The 26,473-nt window shown below is 42.1% G+C and overlaps 1 long non-coding RNA gene across 1 annotated transcript in view; it reads left to right on the top strand.

The window, feature by feature from the left end:
- The window catches only part of LOC147817550 (uncharacterized), a 44,769-nt gene extending 42,849 nt beyond the window's left edge, over positions 1–1,920 (top strand). The window contains exon 2 of the long non-coding RNA XR_015436267.1: positions 1,180–1,920. This is a non-coding gene — a long non-coding RNA (uncharacterized LOC147817550). The remainder of the gene's footprint in view (positions 1–1,179) is intronic.
- The last annotated feature ends 24,553 nt before the right edge of the window (positions 1,921–26,473 follow it).

Here is a 26,473-nt window from a genome sequence, read left to right as displayed (position 1 = left end):
TCCAGTATGGACTTCAGCAATCTCTTTCCAAGACTCTTAGCAGACAGTGTCTTCAGAGAGTATTCAGACCCCGTCCCTTTTTGCACACTTTAATGTGTTGTAGATTTGATTTTAAATTGATAAAATTGCCTTTTTTTTTGCCCATCAATCTACACGGAATAACTCATAATGGCAAAGTGAAAACATGGTTTTATTAATTTATGCAAATTTATAAAAAATCAAAAACTGAAATCTCTTATTTACTACAGTATTCAGACCCCTAATTCAGTACTTTGTAGAAGCCCCTTCGGCAGAAATGACAGCTTTGAGTCTTCTTGGGGAAGTCTCTACAAGCTTTGCACACCTGGATTTGGAAAGTTTATCCCATTTTACCAGGCAGATCGTCTGCGAACTGCCATCTTCAGGTCTCACCACAGATGTTTTAGGGGCTTAAGTCTGGACTTTGGCTGGGTCACTCAAGAACAGTCAGAGACTTGTCTGGAAGCCACTCCAGCTTTGTCTTGGCTGTACGCTTCGGCTCATTGTCTGATCTGATCTTGGTCCCCTCCCTGAGCAAGCTCGGTTACTCATGTGGGCCGGACAGCCAAATACAGGAGCAGTCCTGGTGTTTCCAAACTTTTTTCATTTCAGAATTATTGAAATCTCTGTGCTCCAGGGAACAATCAAAGCTTCGGAAATTGTTACCTATACCTTGATTGGTGCCTCATCACACTTTTATTACAGAAGGTGTACAAAGATTTCAGTTTTTGACTTTTAATAAATTTGCTAAAGAAATCTAAAAACCTGTTTTCACTTTGTCATTATTGGGTATTCAGTGTGGAAATGTTGGTTTCATCCATTTAAAGTTAAATCTACAACGTAATAAACTGTGCAAAAAGTGAAGTGGTCTAACTACTTTCTGAAGTCACTGTATAATACAGGTTTAATATATGAGTGCAAAGGTATGAGCAGCTCCCAGTAAAAGCATGAAGGTTTTTTTTTTTTTTTCCTCACAGTGCCTTTTAACAGTTTTTAGCAGCGAACACAGTAGGTAAACAACTTGATGGTTCATAAGGAAATTGCCTGGAAACCTGACGCACAGTTTGCTGACAAAATTGTCAATGAGTTAATGATCATGGAGAATTGGCAGAGCATTGCAGCTTTTCAATCCATGTCTAATGCTTTCATTTCTACTGGCAGGCGCTGAGCTCTCTCCCCTTGGTGACAACAAAGACCTTGTACCAACACAGAACTGTCTGCGGATCACAGGATGCACCGAGAGTGAAATGAAATCATTTTACTTGCTGTGAGGCACTTGTTTGAATCTGCCTCTAACAACATTTTGGTGGAAGTTTAAGTTTGGGGCTTTGCAAGTGATTCCAGTATGTGATCTCAGTAATATAGAGTATTTATTTTGCTCTGTGACCCCTGTGGTTCTTTTTCTTCATCTTTAATGTGTCTGATAACTGAGGAAACTCTTGATTTTATCTTTTATAGTATAAAGAAGTCATAAATAAAAAAAAAATGTCACTGTGGCAAGGTTTGTAATACTTTTGTAATTTTTTTTTTTTGCTGGACAACCCCGTGCTGTTTTCCCAGAGCCCCCTGCGTCGGCACCACTGCTGCCTTTCACATGAATTATAGTATTGGACTTGTTTGCCACGAAGCAAATTAGCTTGTCTTATTAAATCATTATAATAATTACAATTGAGGATATAGAGAGAATAATGCATCCATATCTCTCTGCCAGATTATATGTTCTATGGAGGCTGAGCTAGTTGTTTGTGCTGGTTATCAGAACCGGTCCTGCGGGCTAACTGAGAGAAAAATGTGCTTCCCCTGAGGAGCCGTCTGTGCTGTCTGATTGATTGGCTGATGCTGCGCGGATACCGTCTGTTCTGTTTACTGTCCCTGTTTCATAAAAAGTTGAGGAAAGAAACACTGTCCCAGTATTACTGGACTCTAGACTCTGTGCTGTTTTAAATACGAATCCTGTCGGGCTGGATCTGAAGCATAGAGTGTGACTGTGATGTCTGTGGTTTAATTCTAGTGTGGGGTCTTTCACTCCTCTCTCTCTCTCTCCCTCCCTCCCTCCCTCTCCCTCAACTCATGCATTTTGTTAATCTCTACTGTCAACTCTCTGAAATACTCTCTGGCTGAACCCGTAATGGCGAGAGGGAGATTTTGGAAAAACCAAAAAAAAAAACTTAATTTTAACTCTCTTCCAAAGAACAAAGAACTCCCCTCTCTTCTCCTATAATTTTATCTGTATCTCTCCCCTGACACTCACTTTACACACTGTGTCATTAATACGGATCATCTTGTAAATGTGTATACTATAAATAGATTTTAAGCTTCTTTTTTTTCTACCAATACTCACATGGCCACAAAGGAATCTTGAAATAAATATCAAAGTTTCATTCTGTCTGCACTGAGGCAATATTCATTTGTTTTGTATGGTGTGTAATAGTCTGGTGGCTGGTTTGTTCACGCACTTGACTGCTTATTCAGAGCCCAACCTCCTCAAAGGTAACTTGTGAGATTCATTATTCAAATGCTTAGAAGCAAATTGTTTTCTTATTTGCAGTAGCTAAAGGTGTTTTTTTTCCCCCTAGCTGGACCTGCCAATAGAATCGAATTCAGAGCCCTGAGGTGTACAAGAGCTTGGATTTTCTATCAGAAGCGGAAAAATGTTTTAGAATGGGCTTCAGCCTGAACAACCCCCCACCCCCCAACCCCACGCCAACTAGCTCCTATCAGTGCAGACCCAGGATAATCTACACAGACATTCTGGCTCCAAAAAAAAAAAAAAAAAAAAGAAAATTAAAAAAAAAAAGAAAGTTGGCAGGAGAAATGTTATTGCTTTTAGATTATTATGGCAGCTGATATTTCTGTAACATCAGAGTCTTTAAGGAAAAATCAATATCTCTCTAAGTCATTCTCGCTTGCCTGCTTCCTTACACACACACACACACACACCCCCCACCCCAATCATGACCCCTTCCTCTTGTGTCAAACCCTTTTCATATAGACAAACTTACAAATGCTAATGAAAGCCACCAACATGTACTCACAAGTACTATACCTATGGATTTTCTTATGGTTACTTAAGGTTCTATAGATGCAGTAATTCAATTGTGTAATGTAGCAAATGATACAAAGCAACCAAAAAGAACAACACACTTCATTTGAATAAACAGGAACAACTTATTTGCATCAATGCACCACATTACATGGATATGTACCAATTTATGCAAGTTGTTTCTGTAAATCCCAATGAACTGGCTTGAAGCCAGCTTTTTAGGTCAGAGGGTGACTTTTTGTTGGTGTCAAAACAGCAAGGCTGACCCTTTCACTCAGCACATGGATCCAGAGGATGTGTGCACAGACATGGTCCAAATTGGTCTTGAATCTCTGCCTGTTTGTCCTTCCACTCTTTGCCCTCTTCTAATGTGTTCATCTTCTCAGCATGCATAATTTAATTTATTGTCACATTTAAAATGAGGAAGACAAAAAAAAGAGAAAACCGGTGACCCTGCTCAAAAAAAAGTGCGATATTCTTCACTGTACAAATGTTGAGACGCAGGAGTTCTGCTTTGTTTTTGTCATTTTTGGCCCTGACCCCCTCAAAAAATGTCTTTGCACATTCCTAGAAACAAGCAAGAAACCTGCCTCAAGTAAAAAAAAAAAATGTTTACATTATGTGAAAATGAGAATTTGTCTTCTTTTTTTTTTTTTCCTTGAATCAGCCCCTGTATTGGATTGTGTGCAGCGGCTGACACTACTCAATAACTGTAAGCTCTTGATACATATCATAAAGCATGAACTCTGTCTGCTGATAATGAAGCAGGTGACTGCTGTATGGCTTCAGAATGGTCTCAAATGCACAGTTTAATGACTGTGTGCGTGTGCGTGCATGTGCATGTGTGTGTGTGTGTGTGTGTGTGTGTGTGTGTGTGCCATCCTTGTGTGGCTCTTTCACAAGGCTCCTGTCAGGTCCGTAATTGACAGTCTAAGTGGGGCAGCCGAGAGGCCAGGCCCTGTTAATTTATTTTCTCAGACTCTCCATCCATATTTATGAGCCCCTGCTGTTTTGTCTATCACCGCTGATCAAACTTACTGTGTAATTGTACTCGCTAAAGCAAGAGAGCCACGTGTGAGTGGTCACTCGGCCCGCAACATTCACATTAGTCTTATTATTTCATTAATTCATATCCCTAGACCAGGAGGGAGAGATGAAGAGAAGTAGAGAGAGAAAGGGACAGAGGAAGATGCCAGTGGCAACCATGATTAGAGATCAGGAATAAAATAAGCTGCCAGGATCACGTCATTATGCCAGCACCCTCTGATCTGGCTGAAACTAATTGCTGTGGCTCCTGTGGGTGTGGGTCCCATCTCCTTTTAGCCTTAATAGCCATGTCTATCATGGTGTGGCACAAACTCATTCATCATAAACCATCATAAACCATCATTAACACAATGATATACACAATAAACTCCAAGCTGAGGGAAAACAAATTCTAATTTGAACCAATAATAATCAGCGCTATGCATCATCCAGCCATAATGTCAGATCACCTGCTTCGCTTTAAGTCCGGTGACGTGTTGAATTGCATTATATTTACCTCGGCGGGGATAATTCATTGCCTATGAAAACTACGAGCAACACACAAGGCATGTTGGTCGTCCCCCTTTAATGAATTTAATTTGTTTACAAACTAACCTCAAGGAAATATTTGCTGGAGAGACCTTGATGTCTGTGGTGGTAGATGGGGGCATACCTGTATCGTCAGGGGTAATAGTGTAATTATGTGCTATTTTGAACCCACAAACATACATTCATTTCCATTCATAATGACTTGTTATGTTTTCATCAAAGCAACACTGCAGCCTGATGTAAGCATGCATAATGGGGATTACTGTAGGTGGCCTGGTGCCTATACCGGCTCCAGTTTCTCTCACTTTCACAAACGTCGGTTCAGGCGTGGTTCATGCAGACTTGTGCTCACTTCAAGTAAAGTTTAGGATCATAAGATTAAGTAACATTTTTGTTATTGTTTTTGCATTAATTACACTGCTCCGCGGTTGTTCTGAAAGAAATATTTAATAAGTATTATGAATTGGGTTTTTGTATCCAGAGACTCAACAATGCATACTTAAAAGGCAGCACTTAATGCGCACTGGATAAATCATTTAAGTTGCTCATTTACTTGAGCTCAAAAGCTTTAATTTGCATGTTGTTTTCACATTTTCATTCTCACTTTTCAAAATCTCTGATTGAGTGCAGTTGTTAATGGCTGCATTGTGAGTTATAAACTACAAATGAATTCTCTTCAGTCCAAATGAAACTTACTCTGATATGGGCTCCCAGCATGCATTGATGATTATAGAAACCCTCCCCGTGAAATTGTCTTTGTAATTGTCTCACTGCTCATGGTAAGCTAGATACTTCCCTAATAAACCAAACTGAGGAGACATCGAAGGCATTTAGATAACCTTGCAGAGTAAAATTGCTCCCCCAAATGTTTTCACTTCTAAATTTGATCAACTATCCCTATTTCATTTGGTTGTGTTTGCCGGTGTTTGGAGCGTATCAGTTTTATTTTCACTTGATCATTATACTCTGCGTACTCAGAAGGCACACAGAGAGTGTTGTGAAGTAAAATGAAAAGAGGGGGAATGTAAAATGTCTATTTTTCAAAATAACAATAGAATGTTTGGATTCCTTAAATTATAAAGCAATATGGCAAATACTCTTGTATGTAACAACAAACGCAAAGCAGTTTTGTGGTTAGCATCGGACAGTAAAAGTCAACCAGCTCTGTAATTTCCACATCTATAGCAAAACATATTGTGTTTACAGTCTGTTTACCACATGCTCTGCTCCGCTGTGCTCTTCAGGGCATCAGTTCCAGACTCCATTGAAACATCATCTGTCCTATAGTCCTGGGGCCAGTCTCCAATCTCTTTTCTTGTGTCCTCTCCTGGTCACACTCTTTGCACCGTGCCTCCCAGATAACAAGCAAAAACACGCTACGCTACCGTTCGTCTGCTTACATGATTTACTTTTTAATGTTTTTTTTCTTTTTCTTTTTTTTTTTAAACATAATCAGTTACTTCGAGGAAAAAGACGAGAGAGGGAGATGAAGGGGAGATGTGCGGAAATTAATTACGGAGAGGAAGCAACTTCAAACTGCTGGAATGTGCCCCAGGTGAAAACGTGTCATTGAATTGACTTCTCTGAGGACAGAGGTTGAACCTGCATGCCTTGATTAATCAATGTGCCGTGTTTTCTCCCCTACTTGAACCCAAGGCCAAGCCATATTTCACAGGAACAAATTGAGCGGGGGACTGACACAGGTCTGACCATAAAACCAAAGGTAATTAGGAACCACTGGAAGACGTTCCATAAAAGACAGTGGGTCAGACACATTCAATAAACTCTCTGCAAGCTGCACGGAGACAAACAGAACCACCGGCTGTCTGCACACTAAGCAGGGAGACCACAGGAATATAGCGGTTGAAAGAAAAGACGAGGCAGTTTTCACCAGATCTATTATGAATTCACTGTGTTGCAAGTGTGCAAATTTTGATAAATAATACCCTCAGATCACAGCGGTAATTTGATTTCCTATGAGGTAATCTAAACTAATTGACACGAGAACTGAGCGAGCGGTATACTGACGCTGAAGCTTCCTGGCACAACATTCACAGCGAGATGTTTTCGGCGCGTCAGGATGGAGTGAACGCATCACCTCTTGTCCGGTGTGACGCCTTGTCGGTTTAGTTGAGGCAGCGTTCGTCTTTCATTCAATAACATGCCAGTGCTATGAAGACCTCTCATGTCTCACAGTATGTCTGTCCTTTCTCTCGCTTATTTGGAAACATGAGCGTTTCATCACTGCGGCTGTGCAGATGAGCAACAAGAGAGGGAATAGTGTAGAGTTGCCAGGAAATGAAGCTTTAGTCGAGGCGGAGTAGCAGAGAGAAGCTGAGAGAAAGGAGGCCTATCAGTTAGTCATTTTGCCTAAATGGCTTCGCCGCAGTACACCACTGGTTAGAGGTCCCTTTTTTTTATTATACCACTGTTATGAAATCTGCCAAGGAGCATCTCCGCTGGCTCTGTGCTTAATGTAGCTCGAAAAGGAAATGGTCAGACATTCATTCTTCTGCGCTCTGCTCATTACGGAGAGAGACAGAGGCAGAGAGAGCGAGAGAGAGAGCTACAGTACTTCTTTTCCCTTTTCAGACAAGTATCTTGATGTTGATATGCACAGGGAAAGAGGGAGAGATGGAGAAAGAGAGAGAGAGAGAGAGATAGAGAGAGAGAGAACTGCAGATTGCACTGTAAGCATTCCAGGCCCCTGATGAAAAAACAGGCACTGTTATTAAACCTATATTTAGATGTATAGGAGTACAGGGGCACAGACCCAGTTGCATGGAACTCACTTGCCATATTAATGCCTGTAATTTAATCATTTCCAGATCGTGGAAATTGGGAAGTGTCAACATGAAAGAATAAATAATAATAATAAAAAGGGAGAGAGAGAGAGAGAGAGAGATCACGACAGTATCAGAATATTAAAAATTAGACAGCCTTGGATAAGCATGTCTTCAGCTTCATCAAAACCACAATTGTGACTCAAGTCACTGTACATGCTGTTGTTCATTTCCCTTGCAGTCAGTTCAAAGAGGTTGTAACTCTTCCCTCCAGACATTATACACATTATATACATAATATCCACTGTAGTGGATATTAAAAAAGGATGCCCCTTTTCTACAAAAATGTGTCTGCTGTCATAACAGTAGCAGTTTGCCACGAAAATCAGTCACATTGGAGTTCATGTGGAGGTATGCATGTTAACAAAAAAAAATAAAAAAAATAAAATAAAAAAAATAAAATGGCAATTTCCTAAGCCATGTATTTGGTCAGACTGAGCCAGTTATATCACCAGTCCAGGGTGGCATGGGAAGTCACTGTGGCAGTCAAGCAGACTTTCCAGATGGCAATCACAGCATATGTGGCATGACCTTCTGCAGCATGGGAACACAGGGGCACCGAGTCACTGTGCAAACAGCAGGCAGGGTCCTCAGATGTGTGTGGCCCCCCCCTGGGACACGGCAGCAGAATGAGATGCCCATCACTCTGTGGCTCTGCAGATGCTCCTCACAACTGCCAGGCTTTCAGCTTCATTAGGCCTGGATCAGATACATACAGAGGAGTGCAGCCTGAGGCTATCACTGCAGCCTCCCCGCGATGCAGGCGCACACATGCGCACACACACACACATATATATACATACATACACAGACACAGTCACAGTCACATTTGGAATCATTTCTAAAAGAAGCCAATTTCATCAGTGGAAAGATGTGATGGTGAGGGATTTCTTTTTTTTCAGCTTTGTGTTTTGAATATGTGCAGGGAAGAGGAGATAAAGCCCTTGCGACATGAAGGAGTCAGTGAATGTGTATGAATACAGAAATCTTTTTAATGAACACAGAGAGGAAATTTGTTTCAAGTTGGACCAAATTATGATGGAAACCAGTGATATGGGAATGTCATGCTGGTGTATCTTAGGATAAGCTCCTCAACACCAAGTCTTAGGGAGGCAGGGTTTTTTTTTTTTTTTTTTCAACAAAATGAGAAACAAGAAGCTTCTGGAAACATTGACAAATAAAGAGATATGACTGGAATCAAGAGGTCTTACTCCGATTCATTATCCTCTTTACTGTGATGCCAACTTGACTGATAAAGAGCAGCCTTCCCTCTCGGTGAAACAGGAACACTTCCCCGTGAGCAGTTGGACTTTTAGGCATATTCATCACCAGCGGAGACATTCCCCACCATGCAAAATGTAATTAGTGTGTAATCCCCTGCCTTTTTAAAATGAGACCAAAAAAATGATGATGCGGAACCGTAATGAGATATTAATTCAGAAACACTGCAGATAGGCATTTATTTCCTTTTTCTCTTCCCCACCTCAATAAAGCGATGCTGTATAAGTTATTACAAAGCTTTAATGTAAATATGGTTATTACAGCAATTTGTACGGGGTACCAGTGTTTCATTTCCCCTTCTGTCTGTCTTTTTCTCATTAAAACCTCAATCCCTGTCCGTCAGCTGCCTGTTTGTTAACTTATTGGTGTAAGAGGCATAAAGGACGATAGTACATGAGGGAGCACACAGATACAAATATTGTGCACATTTCTTGCCAAAATTGCACATTCTTATTCGGCCTAGCTCCCTGAATGTTGTCATGTGTATCCAATCTCAAGCATTTGGCTCAATCATGTAAAATATGTCCCAGGTGACAGAAGCAGGTGGTCCACAATTTAATCCCCCCCACCCCACCCCAATCAACCAACGCTGTTCCCCCCTTCTGAGGTTGCGAATGTACGTATGCGTGTGTCCGCTTCAGTGTGTGTGTGTGTGTGTGTGTGTGTGTGTGCGCGCGCATCTATCTGGTGCATTTCAGATTGAATATTTGAATTAGGCAGAAATTACCCCAATGAGTTCCCACTTTAGACTGAAGGAGTTTGAGCGGTGACAAATGAAGAATTAGTGCAGAGAATAGAAGAGCATTGTCCAAATGTGATTAATATGAAGAATTGTATTTGAATAATTATATTTGAATATTTGGTCAATCTATCAAAAAAAGCCAGAGACAATTTATCTCAGCTCGAGTTCTTCTCAGGAATTTGTCCTGACAGTCATCACTTTTAATGCGAAACACAATATTTAACCAAATGGCCTCAAGTGCCACATGCATGCTATTACATTATTACATAAACTACACTGTTTCTGACTGGAAAATCCCCCATTATTTTCATCATTCATCAAAATGCCACAAAGTTGCTGCAACAAATATTTAATCAAAATAATGAGACTGAGCATATTTGAGTATTTCAGTCCCACTACTTCAGCAGACTGCTGATTTCTTTTTTTTTTCCTAGTGAGATTTTCCTTTAAACACACGTCCAAAGTAAAAGGGGGGTTTATGCAAGAAATTTCAAGTTTAGTAATCTTAGACATTCAATAAAAAGTCGCCTTGCCTTCCAGCATTGATTTGGTGTTTGCACGTGCTGAAACATATTTGTCACCAGCACCGTTTCATATCTCACATTAAGAGGGAGTAAGGTGCTCTCCGATTGCATTTTTGGCACTGTGTCAAGATCGTAATTGAGCATGTGTGTTTGTGTGTGTGCGTGTGTGTGTGTGTGTGTGTGTGTGTGTGTGTGTTTGGGGGTGTGGGGTGGGGTTGAAGGGGCTTAAGAGAGTTGGGTCATCCTGTTGCCTGGTAACAAGCCTCAGATTGACAAAGGAAGAGCAATTTAGGACTACTTTCCCCAGAAATCAATACAACAGGCCTGATGTGATGATGTGAGATTATCCAAGGGAGAAAAGCCAACATATTTAGCAGGGGGTTAGTTCATAACCACAAGAAGAGGGTGTGGAGGAGATTGCATCTGAAACATTGAATATAAAAGGTATAAGGTCCGGGTACCTGGCTTCTGAAATCGTGCTAAAATGAGACTTCTCAAGCCCTTGTCTCCCTCAGGTAATGAGAACTTTAGCAAAGTGAACACTCACGGGAAGGGAAGAATTTGATTTTAGCTTTCTTGTTTAATGCCGTCTGTCAGACTGTCGCTAATGTTGCCCTGGGCGAGGGGATTCAGTGCAAGGCTGTAATATTGGAAAAGATTGGAGAAAAAAAAAAAGAAAAAAGAAAGAAATGGAAGTTGAATCAAACTTTAGGACAGCTGCAGACATGTCGACTCTCTCTATGCATAAAACATGTTCACTGCCTCCTGCTGAACCTAGGAGGTTCAAAATCACTGAATTTAGAAAAATGGTACGCTAAAATTACAACTCTAGCTCACTGGATATAATTACACTTTGATACATAGATACAATTTAAGACATATAGATACAATGTTCTCCTCACAACATCTTGGTAAAACATGACAAGCTGCTGTGAGTAAAAATTTCCTCTACATATATTTCACGCATTTTTTTTTTTTTAACCCAAATTAGTGAACGACAACGAGGGAGAGTTCATGTGTTTGTCCAGTTGGGGGCGGCAGAACATGCTAACCCTAAACACAACATTGACATATTATCAGCTTACAAAGATGTCGTGGCAAAGTGTCAGCTCTATTTTTGCTTTTTACTAACTACTGAGAGAAGTGTCTCGCCCTTTAGCTGCTAAATGTTGCATTATTTTCACCAGCTAGTCGCTAACGTTGTCTTTAGACATTTTAGCTTATAGCAGCTACATGTAAGGTCGATGAGAGCGGAAAGACGCAAACGAAACTGTAAAGTTGCTAACCATGCTACACTCCATAGAGGAGAGGGGGAATTCGCCTGGCTGGATGATAATTCTCTCTGGGTTCATCACCATAAATGACGCCTTTAAAAATCAAACCCAGGTTTTCTTTATTTGTAAGTAAATTAAATTCATAGGCAGCGGAGGAAACAGGGGGATTTACATGCTGGGGGTTTAGTGGCTGCATCCATCTATAGAGCCAGCAAAGCAGGAAGCCAATCAACACCCTGTTTGATACAGAGGATTTATCAGACAGGGAGTAGAGTGACTCAGAGAAGCTCCTCTCTTTTTGTTGACCACCCTGAAGTTAGCTTCACGCAGGGTTTCACAGACATACAGTGGACGCTGTGCAAACAGCTTGTCCAAAGCCATCCAGGTTAGGTGAACTGGAAACTCTAAATTGCCCGTAGGTGTGAATATGAGTGTGAATTTGTTTGTCTGAGCCCTGTGAGAGACTGGCAACTAGTACATCTCCTCCAGTGCATTCTGGGATAGGCTCGTTGAAGCAGCTGTGACCCTGAACAGAAAAATTCAGTTATTGCTGGATGGATGACTTTCTGCACAGTTTTACTTCAACAGTCATGCACAGCTTTCATGATTTTTCTGCATACATTTAAAACCCTGCGTGGTTAGAAAATCTGCCGATGAAACCAGTGAGTACTACAAACCAATGCTGTAATACATGCAGGAGGTCAGCAGGGGCGAATTTTAGTAAAAAGCAAAGAGCAAGGGCCATACACCACCACAAACATTAAAATGCTATTGTGTGAAAAAGTTATAAAATAATGTGTCAAATTACCTTTATCGATTTACCCTCAAAAGACAAGTATTATTGCTATTTGGCCACTGGCAGGTGGTAGTTTTGAACCGTGACCACACACTGCAGTACATATGTGGAGGACATAGCCTGGAGACTGAGAAGACAGGAATGAAACAGAGACAGCGAGACACACACATACACACTGGCCAGAAAAGGAGAACAGATATGCAGGTAGAAAAAGAGAGAGACACACACACAATGACTAATCTGGAAGACTGGAAGAAGAGATGAAGGATTAAAAAGAGAAACATTCACACAGGCTTCTCTCCCACTATAGTCCAGTGTAACCAGACCCCTGTAAGGCTGGACGCTGGGAGCTCTTGATGGGCAGGAATGTGGATCCTGAGAGCACAGAGAGCAGATTGGTGGGGACCGAGAACGGAGGGGGGGGAAATGTATCGACTCCCGGGCCCAGTGGGAACAGAACGGCAGGACAGGATCACCGTGACCCGTGCTGACACCTCTGTCATCACACGTCCTCCGTCTCAGGCCAGGGAAAAGAGGGGGTAATTGGGAGAAGGAGGGACTGGAGTGAGGAGAAGGAGGGAGGAGAGGGAGAGAGGGGTGGGGGTGAAGGGGGGGAGTTGGTCTCTTCAGTGCTGACAGCAGGCGGCAGAATGTGTCCAGACACCAGAGGAAAAGCATGGTTTGTATGCAGTCTACCTTGCGGGGAAATCTAGGCTGAACCTGAGGAAGAGGGACAGAAGCCTTCGCAGCCAACAAAACACACGCCAACGAAACGCGTTTAGCTACAGTGCGCAGTAATGCAAAATCTAATTTCTTTCAAATTAAAAACCTGACCAGATGTGTTAAAAGCTGACCTTCAAAGACCTTTCTCTACAACATTTTGTCTCTGCAGCGCAAACAAAATGTGAATAATGGGCAAGGTGAGACATCACTTCAAAAGACTGTCACATCAGCTAGTCAGCAGCCGTATTCGGTATCTGCCAGATTCGCAATCAGCTCTCATATCAAGTCCATAATCAATTCATTGATCAGTGCCTGGGATGAAGTCAGGCAGAAAAAAAAGTCACCCTGGAGAAATGAACTCCACGGTCTTTCTGCTTGTCTTCCCTGTACAATGATGAGGCAATCAGCCCTAATAAGCTCTCGCTCTCCCTCTCTCTCCCCCTGTCTGTCTCTCTCCCTCTCTAACATTGCCCGTCATTTACCAATGTCTGCATCATTAGTCTGCCTGGTCCAGCCCTTCTGGACTGATGTCTCTGTGTCAGGACCTGCTGCATTAGACCGCCGCTCAGGTGCCATAATTCACCTCAGTATGGGCAGGGGGTCAATAGAGAGATGAGGCCTGCTGGCCATTAGCTACTCAGAGGAAGACAGTGAGGTTGAGTCAGGGTCAGCGAGGGTCAGCGTTGTTAAGCAGAGTACTGCAGGAGGAAAGGAAGGCGGGAAGCGGTGTTGGTATTAAAAATGAAAGGTATGGAACAAGGAATAAAAGTGTGAATAGCTTCATTATGAGGCTTGAACTGGTCGTCTGGAAGGATGAGAGGGGGTTGAGCTCAGCTGATTTTGATGCAATGAGCTGTGGAGATAGTGAAGTATTGTTACAGGCATTACCAAGCCAGGCTTCAATGTGGCATGGCTTGTTTTAAATTGTAGCACTTTTAATATCTGGATGATCTGTTCAGTATCAATTCTGATGCCATGCAGCCCTGGGTAGACATTAACAAAACTAAGAGTTCACAGTCACAGTAGCAGCTCTGTGAGGCCGCGGTTAGTCATAGCAGAGCTTTGAGCTAAATGCTAACACTAGACGCTTAAAACGCTAAAATGCATTTAGCAAGTATCATGTTTACTGTCATTTGTCAATTAGCAATGAACACAAAATTAATTGGAATGCCAGTACGTTTTGCACTGATGATGACACTAGATATAAATTCAAGGGCGTTTGTTGCTGTTATTTCAGGCTATCAACACCAGGTCCCTATCTAAATGAATGGGGAGAGAGCTATAACTTCACTTTCAATAGTCACCTGGACATCTGATAAAAGCCACTAAAAAAGTTTGGTGACTTTGCCCCAAAATAAGGTTTAAAACGCATGTGCAAAGTTTCACGACACCAACCGTCCTAAACCTCAATTCTGCAAGGGCGGCGGGTCATATGTCATACAACCACCATCTTTGGCATTATGGACTATTCCTTTATAACATCTCTGATATGAACGTCAGTACTAAATTCCAAAATAATCCATCCAAATTCAAAAATGTCAACCTGCTGGCGGCAGTAAAGGATTCATTAACAGTTTCAGACATGACTGAAAACAAACAATAGGAATATATCAAACACTCCTCACAGTCCATAGCTGCAAAGAACACTAGTATGTTCCCTTGAAAACCTTTCAGATAATGTCATCATAACCCTGCTGCGGAGGTTTTCACAAGATAATTTTTTTGCTGCTGATCTCAAGGTGGCGGTTTCACCTAAATAGTTCTGCTAGGTAAAGAGCGGCAATGCGAGGAACGGATTTAGGCGATAACTTTATTTCCGTCAAACAAAACCAGCTGTTTGTAGACCTGCGGTTTGTCGGACTTTGTACGGTATTTCATATGCTGTGTCTCAAATCAGATACTTCTGTGAGTACACTCACATGTAGTAGGCTACACTGTATGTTTAGCGGTGCATTGCGTGAACTTCTGACAGGTGTCCCGGATCAAACACTGCTGTTGTGCACTCACCGGAAATGACGACCGCAACATGTGAGTAGCCCGCCTGCCGGCTGCCATGCTCACTCTGCTTGAAAATAAATGTTTTACTTTCCTGTCTGGGAATTAGTCTGCCATGAGCATCGTAGATGCATGCTCCTTCCTCGGTCGCCGTTTTCACAAGTTTGAAAATATGTTGGTGGTCCCCTCCCCTTCTGTTACGTAGCCATGACGGCGTCATCATTTTACACTCAATGTTTGAACAGTTTTGAGTGCACCATCCAGGTACTTATCATGCACCGCATGTTGCCATACATGCACTCAAAATAGCAAGTATGAGTATGGAAGTACACGAATTGAGACACAATTCACTTGCTGAAACTGGCCAAACTGGCCATATAAGACTCCTCATACACATGTGCCTCATTCATTCAGATAAATACAGTATGCATGCTATTTTAATGCTGCAGTGCTCTGCCTGCTCTGTTTTTTCTACACATGCCTTTTTTTTTAATACAGATGACATCATTCATTAGTTGCTGACTGGAAACTTTATCTATCTTTCTATCTTCATACACAGGATCTTGCAAGTAAAAAAAAAAAAAAGTCCATTGAGGAATCGAGTGACTCAGTCTTGGCTGGCAATTGCTGCGACTCAAATATCTGTTAACAGACTGCTTCCTGGCAGAGTTGCATCAGCTCTGGCACCAGGCAGGCACACAGAGAGAGACATTAGTCAGCACTATTCTCTCTCCGGCTACAGCGCGCTGCATCCGGCGGGGGGTTCACAGATCAGCTGATAACTCATAGTTAGTGTCATTTATTGTAATCTGGGTCACTTATAAAATCATATTGGAGGCAAAGGCAGCCATATTATCTATTGCTGAGTTTGGATCTAGAATCTATGAGCATCTGTTCCCCAGTCTAGAAAGTGGTTTAATAGTGGGGCTGTGTGGGGATGTATGTTCGGTGTGACACCCTTTGTTTTATCGTCTCCAGGGCATGCATGCATGTGCTTGTGTACATTTGTGTTTACAAACTCCGCACACTGAGTGCCAATTCTTGTAACATGACGGCTGCACAGACGCCCCAGCCTTCTGCAGACAGGGCCTCTTCCTTGATAGAGCCCATTGTTGTATGGCAAATTGCTTAATGCCGGCATTGAAGGCGAGGTGACAAGGAGAATGCAAGGAATGAATCCTCTGCTTGTAATCTGAGGCGGGATGTGTCACGCTCTGGAGTGTTATCACCGACACAGCATGGGATGAATTCCGCCATTTTCTCTCCACAGGGCCATGACAGAGCTCTCCTTTCTAGCAGGCCCCAAGGGGGGAGGAAGAAGGAAAGGGAACCCGGGGAAGAGAGCACAAAGAAGGAGCAAATGGATTGACTAGGAGCTGTTGATAAACTTTCAGAATACTTGTCTGTTGGAAATGGCTCAGTGGCCCCATCGTGAAAGAAAGACGAAGAGAAAGAAAGAAGAAAAAAAGAGTGGACTGAAGGAGAGGAATTGAAGGGTTTCCTTTGCTTAATCAGAAGCAGCTGAGTGAAGGGCGACAGTTCGGGAACAAGTGCCGTTTCACTCCTTTGGGCAGTGTTTCAAATTATTTCTTAAATCTATACGGCCACAGCAAAAGCCGGTGCAGAACGCCTGGGCTCAAAGCTTGTGGCTGGCATAAACATGTCTGCGAATTCCTGCACGCACCAGCATTATGTATTTTGCCCACAGTTACACAGGCAGTCATTTTCGCAAGGTTCATTCAAACATTCAGAAACCTGTCAGGACTGTATTTCCTAGAATGAGTCATCAAAAATAGTGCCTTCAATCAAACACAATTTGGTGTTCTGATCCTTTACTAGAACCTGACAGGCCCTAATAACTCAACTTCACAAAGTAATGCTTAAATAATTACTTATCCTAATTATGATGGCTGAGGAGTGTTATGCATCCTTTTTCGATAGCAATTCTCTAATTAGCATATTTTCATTATCTTGGCAAATGAATAATTTAGAGGGTCTGTAATAGACATGAATTATTAGACTATAGTACAGTGATGGATTTAAAGGGGCACTACACTCAATTTGTGTCTCAATCCCTCCCATGGTGACATGAATAATTAGCAGGAAAGCAGCCCTCCTATGAGTCTTCGAGTGTTCGGAAGTTAATTTAATTGCTGTACTGAATGACCAACATCTTGATAAATACAAGCCCCTTCACATTAAACTCATGTGTATGTGTCTTTTTATTCAGCGAAAGATCAAAAGCATGTAGGAAACCTACATACTGTGGATCATAGAGACTGAAAAAAAAAAAACGAGGCCATAGGTCAACTGTGCAGCAGCTTATTATAACCCATCGTTGTGTTTTATTGTTACGTGACATTTAGCAGCCGTAGTACTTAAGACAGGGGCAAAAGGAAGCAATGAGGTGACGTAGTATGAAGAGCCGCAAAGTCCAGGATGAGGTTGGAGTGAATGAATGGGTCAAGAACACTTTCACACAGTCGACAGCGTGGTCGATTCCCATGTGAAACAAGCAGTTTATGTTGTTATTATATGGTGTTATTATTGTAACCATGACAACAAAGATCGTCTAATGTTAAGCAAGTATTTATTTCAACCCAAACTTTTTTTTTTTTTTTTTTTGTGTGTGTCTAAACCTAACCAAACCATGACCGTTCCCATAAGGTTAGTTGCATGTTTATTATTGTAACCATGTCAACCAAGGTCCTGTACACCTACGCCACTACTTCAGGAGGCACTCCTATAGGTCGGATCAGAGGGTGGGAACAAATGACCTATATGGTTGTTCAGGTTGGAGGACTTGTTGGAATCATAATAAGAATTGAATAAATACATATGTGCCTCATACTCCATTTGTTTGCTGTGTATCCTTTAATAAATCTGTTGAAATCTTGTTTATCCTTGTTTTGTCACTTGCAGGTTGAACTGAATAATTCTTAAATGACCTGATCATACTTTTTTTGGAGGCTGTAGAAGACAAACGGGGAGAAATGTTGTAATCTTCCCTTTCTCTCTGTCCTTCCAAGTGTCATTTTAGATCTCTTTCTCGTTTTCTGATTGTCACTTTCACTTTCCAACTCCCACTTTCTCGGCCGTTCCTCCCTGGTCCAGTTCTAAACAGACTCTGTCAGTGTAAGATGAAAATAAAATGATTTATGTTGTCCCCCTCCCCACTTGTTCAAAGTAATGAGATTCCATATTTCAACTCGCTCGACAGATGGATTGGAAATTAAAAGCCTTAGATAAGTAATGCCTTTTTGATGTTGGACTGTGAATAACTCATACAGGCTGATTGATTTCAAAACTCTTGTGACAAAGTGCACATGCTGTACAGGGGACAACATGCTCGTACCACTATATGTCACACATTAGTTAATGTGGAGGGTCCGTATCAGAGAATGCACTTTCCAGGAAGCCTGATTCTCATTCATTGCGGGACATTAGAATAGTCTGGGGTCGATATTTACAGGAGCAATTGTTGCCAAACCAAATGGAGAGGCAATGCATTTATGTAGGAGTAGGCGTTTCATCTTGAAAATGACGGTAGTGCAGCATTCGTTTGAATTCCGCGGTAGGTACTTTATTTCCCATCTTTGAGCCGCATACAGTCGGATGTCAGAGCTGTTGCTGCTGCGGCAGCTTTATACAGCACAAATAAAGCATTAAACACCAGGAACATCTTCCTGATGTCAATATCTGTGAAATATTTGGGAAAATCAACAACTCAATTTTCCCAAAACAGAAACATTCCTCTTTAAGTGCCTTTCTCTCTTTACATCTCCTCTACTGTGATTGGTACAGACTCAGTAAGGGAAATCAATAAGGGATGATGGCTTTAACTCACTTACGGTACTTTAAATTTACCTCAATGGTGTTCATCATGAGAGGAGTAAAAGCCCCTTATCATTTTATGCATTTAGTGTGCAGTATTCATCCGAGCTATGTGAATTATATAATTTAAATTGCATATGACCTTTGCTTCAGAGTAATTCTGCTCTTGTTCTCTGCAGAAGCAAGCGCTCCTACACTTTCATTACATCAGCACCTGCAGTCAATTTGTGAGAACAGACAGCTGTCTATTGCTTTGGAGGAGACAGAGTGAAAATATCGAACCGGCTCATTCCACCAAGAGACAACACCACCAACATAACAGTGATTCATCAAAAAAAGTGCTTGACGAGCAGAGTCCTCACTCCGCTTTCTATTTTTCATCAAACATTCCCGCCGCAAAAAGTAATGCCCAGTATGAAGCGACACTGCGCAGGTATCTGAATGAGTGGTATTAATGGTAATCCAGCAGCGCGCTGTCACCTGCTGCTGAAAGACAGAATTTTAAAACATATGACCGAGTGATTGATTATGCCAATGTGTTTTCTAGAGGTCATATTGATTGGGGTTGTAAGAGGTAAACTCCTGTTTTTACTATCTGACCAAAGTGACACCCTCCTGACATGGCCCCACACATACCTATGGAATGAAAACTGATAAGAGTATACAAGGAAAAGGGAGTTATAATGGAGTACAATATAAGACACAATATGAGACAATTTATATATTCCTCTCACATGTGAGGTTACAGGTTGGAGGATCACTTCATAGTTATGTATTAAAATTCAGCCACTGATTACTTTATCTTTTCCTCCTTCATTTTCCGATTCAAACGAAATGGGATGCTGAAAACCCAGTTAATGGACATGACTGATGTTAGAGCAGCCAGTCTCATTAGGACCACAGGTGTGTAATGCCAGCACCCTCCCCTGTTGTTCCCCCCCTGATGTTTCCTGGCTTATTTTCTGTTGTGAGGGGAGCATATTAACTGTTAAGAGAGAGAGCTACACATCCTCCGCTGGCAATTAAAAACAATGCCAACCCAAATACACCAACTCTCCCCAAAAAAGAAAAAAAGAAAAGAAAAAATTGGATTGACCAAGTCAACGCGACTGTAAAAGTTCTGTGTGTTTCCCCCCCCAAAATGAGACAGTTGCACAAATAATCCATCTCACAAACAAATACGTACAAATGAATAAATAAAGACGGATTCCAGGAGCTGCCTGCCATGCTTATCTCTTCCTTGTGTCTCTGAGAAACAGTGGGCGCTCTCATTAGGCACAGGGACGACATCTAGTGATTCATTACCCGCTCCATGCAAAACCCTGCTATTAAAACTCTAAAAGCCATTAGAGAAATCCATAATGAACCCCACCAGCAGCAGGTGCACATGGGGGGCTGGCTCTTGGAAATGACACAAACAACACTGCTACATGACAGTTTGGGACTCTGTTGCCCATTAGCATTGCCGCCACTGCCACCAATACCATTTTCGGTGTAGTTTAATACCGGGCGGTTATTCAGTAGGTGTTTGCCGGTTTTCGGACTCCCATCGTTTGACATGTCAGTGAGGCACTGGTCGTTGGCTTGGCATGGAGGTGTTAGTCAAACGTGGTGTGACAGTATTGACTGCGGCCTGTTTACTGAAAGGAGTTTAGAACAGGATCAGCTAAACATACATTATGGTAGATCGATACTGGCTGAAGAACTGAGCAACGAGCTTGATATTAGTCTGGCTTCACTACCAGCCGGAGCTTGGCCACTTAAGATTTCGCTTCCTGCAGCTTTTTCCCATCTCCGCCACAAAGACCAATAACAGCTGGAGGGGAGTTATTCTTCTGCGCTACCACAGATTGATCTGGTGTGAATCTGGTCTGAGGCTAAATAAGCAAACATCTCAAGACCAGCCAGAAAAAAAATGAAAAAAAAAAATGCAGCAAATGCAAAACAGAGAGCAGGAGGCAGAGAGAGAGAGAGAAATGTGTATTTGGTCTCCTGGGTCTTGGCTCCCCATCATTATAACCTTAGTCATACTTCATACTTCCTTCCCTTTTATCTTTGACACACTCCATCTGCTTCTCATCATGTGAAACCCCAATATAAATACAGTACCAGACCTGTGTAGTGCACAGGGCACTTTGTGTTTCAGATACAGCCCCAGTACATGAGGAGATTACATTGCAAATCAAGGGAAACAAGAAAGCCAGTGGTGTTATGGAATCACAACAGATGTGCAGTTGGTTCGAACAATATATGGTATACCCTGAACTGCACATACAAACTGAATGACAGACGTTGAACCACAGGTAACTCCCCAGACTGCAACCCCTTCCATGTCAGAACACAATGGGCGTATTGACCTCCTGGGGGAGCAGGGTTCAAGACCAACTGACCCCTAAATTCCCCATCAAACACAAAAACAAAACAAGTGTGTTCATGCAGGGGTCACAGTTTACGTCGAGCACTGCCCTGCCTTTAGCCCGCTCAACCTGCAAAGGTGTGTGGGTGGATGGAGGACCGATCCATGGGGAGATGGGGGGGAGGCGGGCCTAGAAATGAAGTATGTCCTGGGCGGCTGTGATTGCCCCACCGCAGTGTACCTCATCCCTTCTTCCAGGGTATGCAACCATGAAGTCAATCAGCACGACACCAGGACATCAATCACTTAAACTCCCTTTGGGGTGACCTGCTTGCTCCTGGAAAACATACAGAGTAAAAAAAAGCAAAAAAAAAAAAAAAAAAAAAAAAAAAAAAAGCAGCATATATTCCAGAAAAGGGCAGCTGGCATGGGCAGGTGTGTTCCGACCAATTTCTATCATAGGCTGTACAATGCAAGTTCTCAAAGCATTGGCTTTATCAGTTTAGTGTACTTTTTTAATCTCATGAGTCCTCACATTGTATTTTTTTCATTAAAATGATTTGGGTGAAAGAGTGACAACGAACATTCTGTCCAGATCCTCATATCTTCCAATTTCAGATTGTGTGAAAGGAGAGAAAACCACTTTTTTTTTTCCCTACTCGATTATCTTGCATACAGTTTTGCATCCTCCTCCAAACAAATCTCCTGCTCCAAAGGGCCCTGGCCCCATTAATAATTCCTTCTCTAATCTCCCCCTTCCATCTGATCAGGTCTTTTCTTCACAGCCCCTCTCCATTTCTCACCTACCCAGAAACTCCATCAACACCTCCTCCTCTCCCTCTGTGCAGGGTTCGCCGCTTTTGATGTCCTGTTGTTAGCTTAAAATGAGCTTTAACAACTGTATAATCTGAAATAACATTGCCTTAGCCAATTCCTGGAAGGACAGGAAGAAGAGAGGAGAAGACGAAGAAGAAGAAAGAACATGTTCCGAGCTAATGGATGTCCCCTGGATGTGTAATGTAATAATTTTGGTGAAAAGGAGCAGGAGAGTATAGGAGGAAGAGAAGGAGCAAAAAGAAAAAAGAAAAAAAGATGAAATGGAAGAACGAGTAGGGGAATAGATGAATTGAGGGCAGGGTGAGAGGCCGCTATTGAAGGAGTGAGAAAGGAAAGAGGGGAAAGCAGATGGAGCCAGAAAGAGGTTGGGCTGATTTAATCTATTCGCAGGGCCTGTGGTTGCTCCTCTCAGACCACTCTGACAGGCAGAAAGGATTTGGCAGGCTGATCAAAATTATAATCTCATACCCTTCTCACATCACATTGGCAGATGGCACGCATGTGTTCGCTCTCCTGAGTTCCTCCTGCCAATGATGCCACTGAATATGTGATAATACTTTATAATCTACTGAAGGAAAGTGCTTGATTTAGCCCGACTTTGAGGCGACGATGCAACTTTATTCCCACTCTCTCACCCCGAATTTCTTACTCGTGCAGCCTTTACCATATGAAAGGGCCAACTTTAAAATATTCTATATCTGAATTGTTGATGTACCCGCGGTTTAAATGTATCTCTGTGAGCTTGCACGCTTAGCTGGAAGTTCCTCTGATGTTTAATTCATAATCATTATGCAACTCAGCACTGGACCAGCCTTTGCTCGACCTCAGTAATCTTTGAGGATTTCATTGTTAGAGATAGCAATCTCCGATACTGCGGAGGAAAAAGGACCGCACTCTAATTCACTCTACCATGACTCATCATTACACTCTAGAGCCTCAGCAAGTAGCTGCACTACCTCCTCACTGTCCTCATCAGGACTAATTCCCATTTCCTTCTTCCCCCTTTACCTAGCATTAAGTAGCCGGCCCTCCTCCCTCTGCCCGTTCAAACCCTTGGTGTTGGATGTCACTAACAGCACTTACTGGTCCTGCAATACAGCGAAGAAGCCTGCAGCTGCCTGGCCGCCAATCCCTGGTGTGGTCAGAGTAGGAGGCCTATTGTGGCCAAGCCATTGATCGAGAAGAGTAATGGATCTGGCTTAGGCTGATAATGCATGATGTAATTGTCAGAGGAGTTTAATTATATGCTTATTACATGAGGCACTGAGTATTCACGCTCCCTCCCCATTTACTGCACACTCTCCGTGAAGGCCATAAGGAAAAAAAAAAGGGGGAAAAAAAAAATCATGCGCGTCATTTAAGAGGAAGATTTAAGGTCTTAAGTGCTGGGTGTGCTGTACACTTTCCATTTAAACCACTGGATGGAGATCTAATTATTACTATTATAATCATGATGATAATAAAACTGGTGAAAACACAGTCTATTTCTGGGTTTGAGATATATACATGTATTCCAGCTCCTCCACTGACATTGAGAGAAGTGTGAGGGTCCCAGTTAATCTAAAATTTCTATCATGGCACGCAGCCCTTCTATCCCTCCATCCTCTCATCCCTTCAGGCCATGCTGAACCATAATGGTGGCCTCATCGCATGTCTGAGTGCATACGCTACACTGAGCAATGCTTTTCAATTACCTGCGCTGGAGCCGACGAAAATACATAGCACATATTTCTGAGGCAAAATGCTTAGGTCAGACGCACAGAGAAATAAAATATACCTTATGTCATTTAATTTGACAGTTGTCCTTTCCCAGCTATTGGATAGAGGTCGTCACACATACAGCTGTGGTAGCGTAGCTGTGTACAGTGTGTGTGGTATCAATGCAGATGTGCTATTTATGCTGGAGTTTTGAGCTTTGAAGCTGTATGAATCCATACGCAATATCACAGCTGCAGTTTTCATCTCAGCAGATGTAAAAAAGAAAAAAAAAAAAAAAAAAAAAAAAAAAAAAAAACACACAACATTGCCCTTAACCCCGTCATCAAACCACAGGGTTTAGGTTTGTGTGTCCTCCACATGTAACACATGAAGATTGTAACCTGATCATTAGCAGCAAAAGCCTGAATGTTTACAACTTCCTCACCCTGTCAGTGCATATGGTGGATGACATAGAACACACAGAGGAATTGAATGCAATTAGTTGTTAATAGGTGACTAGTGAGACACTCATGAGGTGCTAACTAGCATGCCAGGCAGTAACAAATTAAAAGTTCAAAAAAAGGACGGATTTTCAGTAGGAAGAGAGAGAGCACAGAACATTTAGAGACGAACAAAATGAATAAGACATAAACTAACTAACTACAATGTTAATTTTCCACATAGACTCTGAGAAACTGTGCAGCACACTGCATCAACTGGCAAATCCCCACAGGCCATATTTAGAAAAATCCCTCATTGAACAACAGCTTACTCAACTGTTTACGGTCTCATCTGAAATTAACGCTACTGATTCATAATGTGAGACAGAAATGTGTCAGTGCTGCACAAAGTCATGCCCAGCAACGTTCAGGCCAGTTTTTCCTGGGGTTCAGGCCGCTAAATAAATCCCATTAATCATGTTTTTGTTTTTTTTTGTTTTTTTTTTTTTATGAGGGGAGGGGGGAGGAAGAGGAGGGGAGGGGTTGGAAATCTCCTGGTGTCCGCCCATGTCGGAGGGTGCATTAATGAGCTTCAAGTAGGGAACAGAGGCTGAGGCCGGGTCTGTAATGGTGTCCGCCTGGAATAGATGTCGTTGTGTTTGTGTGAATGCATGTTTGTGTGTTAGTGAGACAGAGAGAGAGAGAAGAAAAGAGAAAGAGTTGGAATACATGGGGTTGTTTGTAAGGTGTGAAACAGGACACTTCTGATCTCTCACATCAGAAATCATAGAGAAGATCACTGGCTCTGACTGCTACAGTCTGCTCTACGCATCCGCCTTCCTACACAACATCCAGCTGGGCTAGCATTGCTGTTTATGAAGTTGGCAGATACCCAGCTACGCTGCTATGCATTTTGTGTTTTTGATATGGAATCACCGGGGCTTTGACAAAAACACACATTTGCCTGATTGCGCACACGAACTTTGGAAAACACAGCTAGAAAACAGTGAGGCATTTGAACCGAAACACAACATCCAGCCGCCTTGTGAACATTATTTTGGAGGTTACACTCTAGCCCTATTTGCAGCATTTAGCAATGAGGTGGAAATGCTCAGATCAAATATGGAACAACAAACACTAGCAGTTATCTTTTTATAATCTCATGTATGGAAATGAGTGTTTGATTTTCTCCTCATGCAAATGAGATTTTCAATTAATTAAAAAAAAAAATCTGGGGCTTGGCAGAGCGTTGCGCGCCTGTCTATTGTGTCCTCCCCACACAGAAATAAATTATGAATACCTAAATAGCATTTCACATTTGAGATAATTATGGTGCTGGGAGAGAGAGAGGGAGAGAAAGAGAGCATCTTTTAACATGCAAATAAAATACACCACTTTGTTTTCTCTTGCAAAGATCAATCATAATTGGGCAGGTACACACAATCACAGGGGTAATTTGATGACCCATTTTATTTTTGGATCACGCACCCCAAATCTCTCTGCTCCTCTCCCATGTGTGCTGCTCTGTGTGTACTCTGCATTCACTGACTTCAGTAAAAGAATAAAAAGTCTGATTATCAAAGGCTCTCCATGCTGACGGCACAGCACACAGACGCATTTCACTGTATTTTCCTGTTCACTACCTCAATAAGACATCCCCAACTTTTTCTTCTTCTTCTTCTTCTTCTTCTTTTGAAAAGAACAAGCATGCCGATTCACAATTCAGGTTCTCCAGCTTCATTTGGAAGTCTATCTATCTGCTTTTCAAATGGCAGAGAAGTAATTGAATGGAGTTGCACTCTGATCTCTAGTCATTCTGAACTCCTTATCACAGTGTCTGAGTTCAAAAGATAAAGGGTTACGCTGTGGAGCAGCTCCTTATGCACCGCTAATGAATGTTCCGACAACGGATTGCTGAATAAGACACCAGACAAGTCATTAACAATGAATAGTGTACACATAGAGAGAACAAATGTACAGTGCATTATATATGTGTATGTATATATCTATATATATAAATATATAGATAGATAAATATATATACGCACATATGCATGAAGATCCACCCACCAATCCACTGACACACACTCACACAAACACACACCATGATTGCCAGGCCAATTAGGCTACAAGGGTTGACATAAACATTACAGAGTCTTGGCTTTTTCCTCCCTCAGGGCTGCTGGGTTATGAGTTTGGCCCGGCCTTATGCAAGTTGCCTCCCTTGCCTTCTTCTTCACACTCCCTGTGGGCTTTGTGAACAGTACAGAGTCTAATGTAATCTTGTGGACTCTGGGGAAAAAAGGCCAAAGCTCTCAAAAAAAAGGAGAAAGGCAGAAGAGGACAGCAGGAGGTCATTCAAAGTCATGTCTGGGAGGGGATTTGAGAGACTAGCACAGCCAAAAGATCACAAAGAGGTGAATGGTTGGAACATACTGTATGTCACCTTGGAGTACAGTCTGTGCCTGTCAACACATGTTTGCACATGCTCACG

The sequence above is a fragment of the Seriola lalandi genome, unplaced genomic scaffold (assembly GCF_002814215.2).
Source record: "Seriola lalandi dorsalis isolate HSWRI2012SDOR001 ecotype SW California unplaced genomic scaffold, Sedor1 jcf7180002054942, whole genome shotgun sequence".
NCBI lineage: Eukaryota > Metazoa > Chordata > Actinopteri > Carangiformes > Carangidae > Seriola > Seriola lalandi.
Note: the sequence above shows the minus strand (reverse complement) of the source record. Positions and strands in the feature narration are given on the sequence as shown.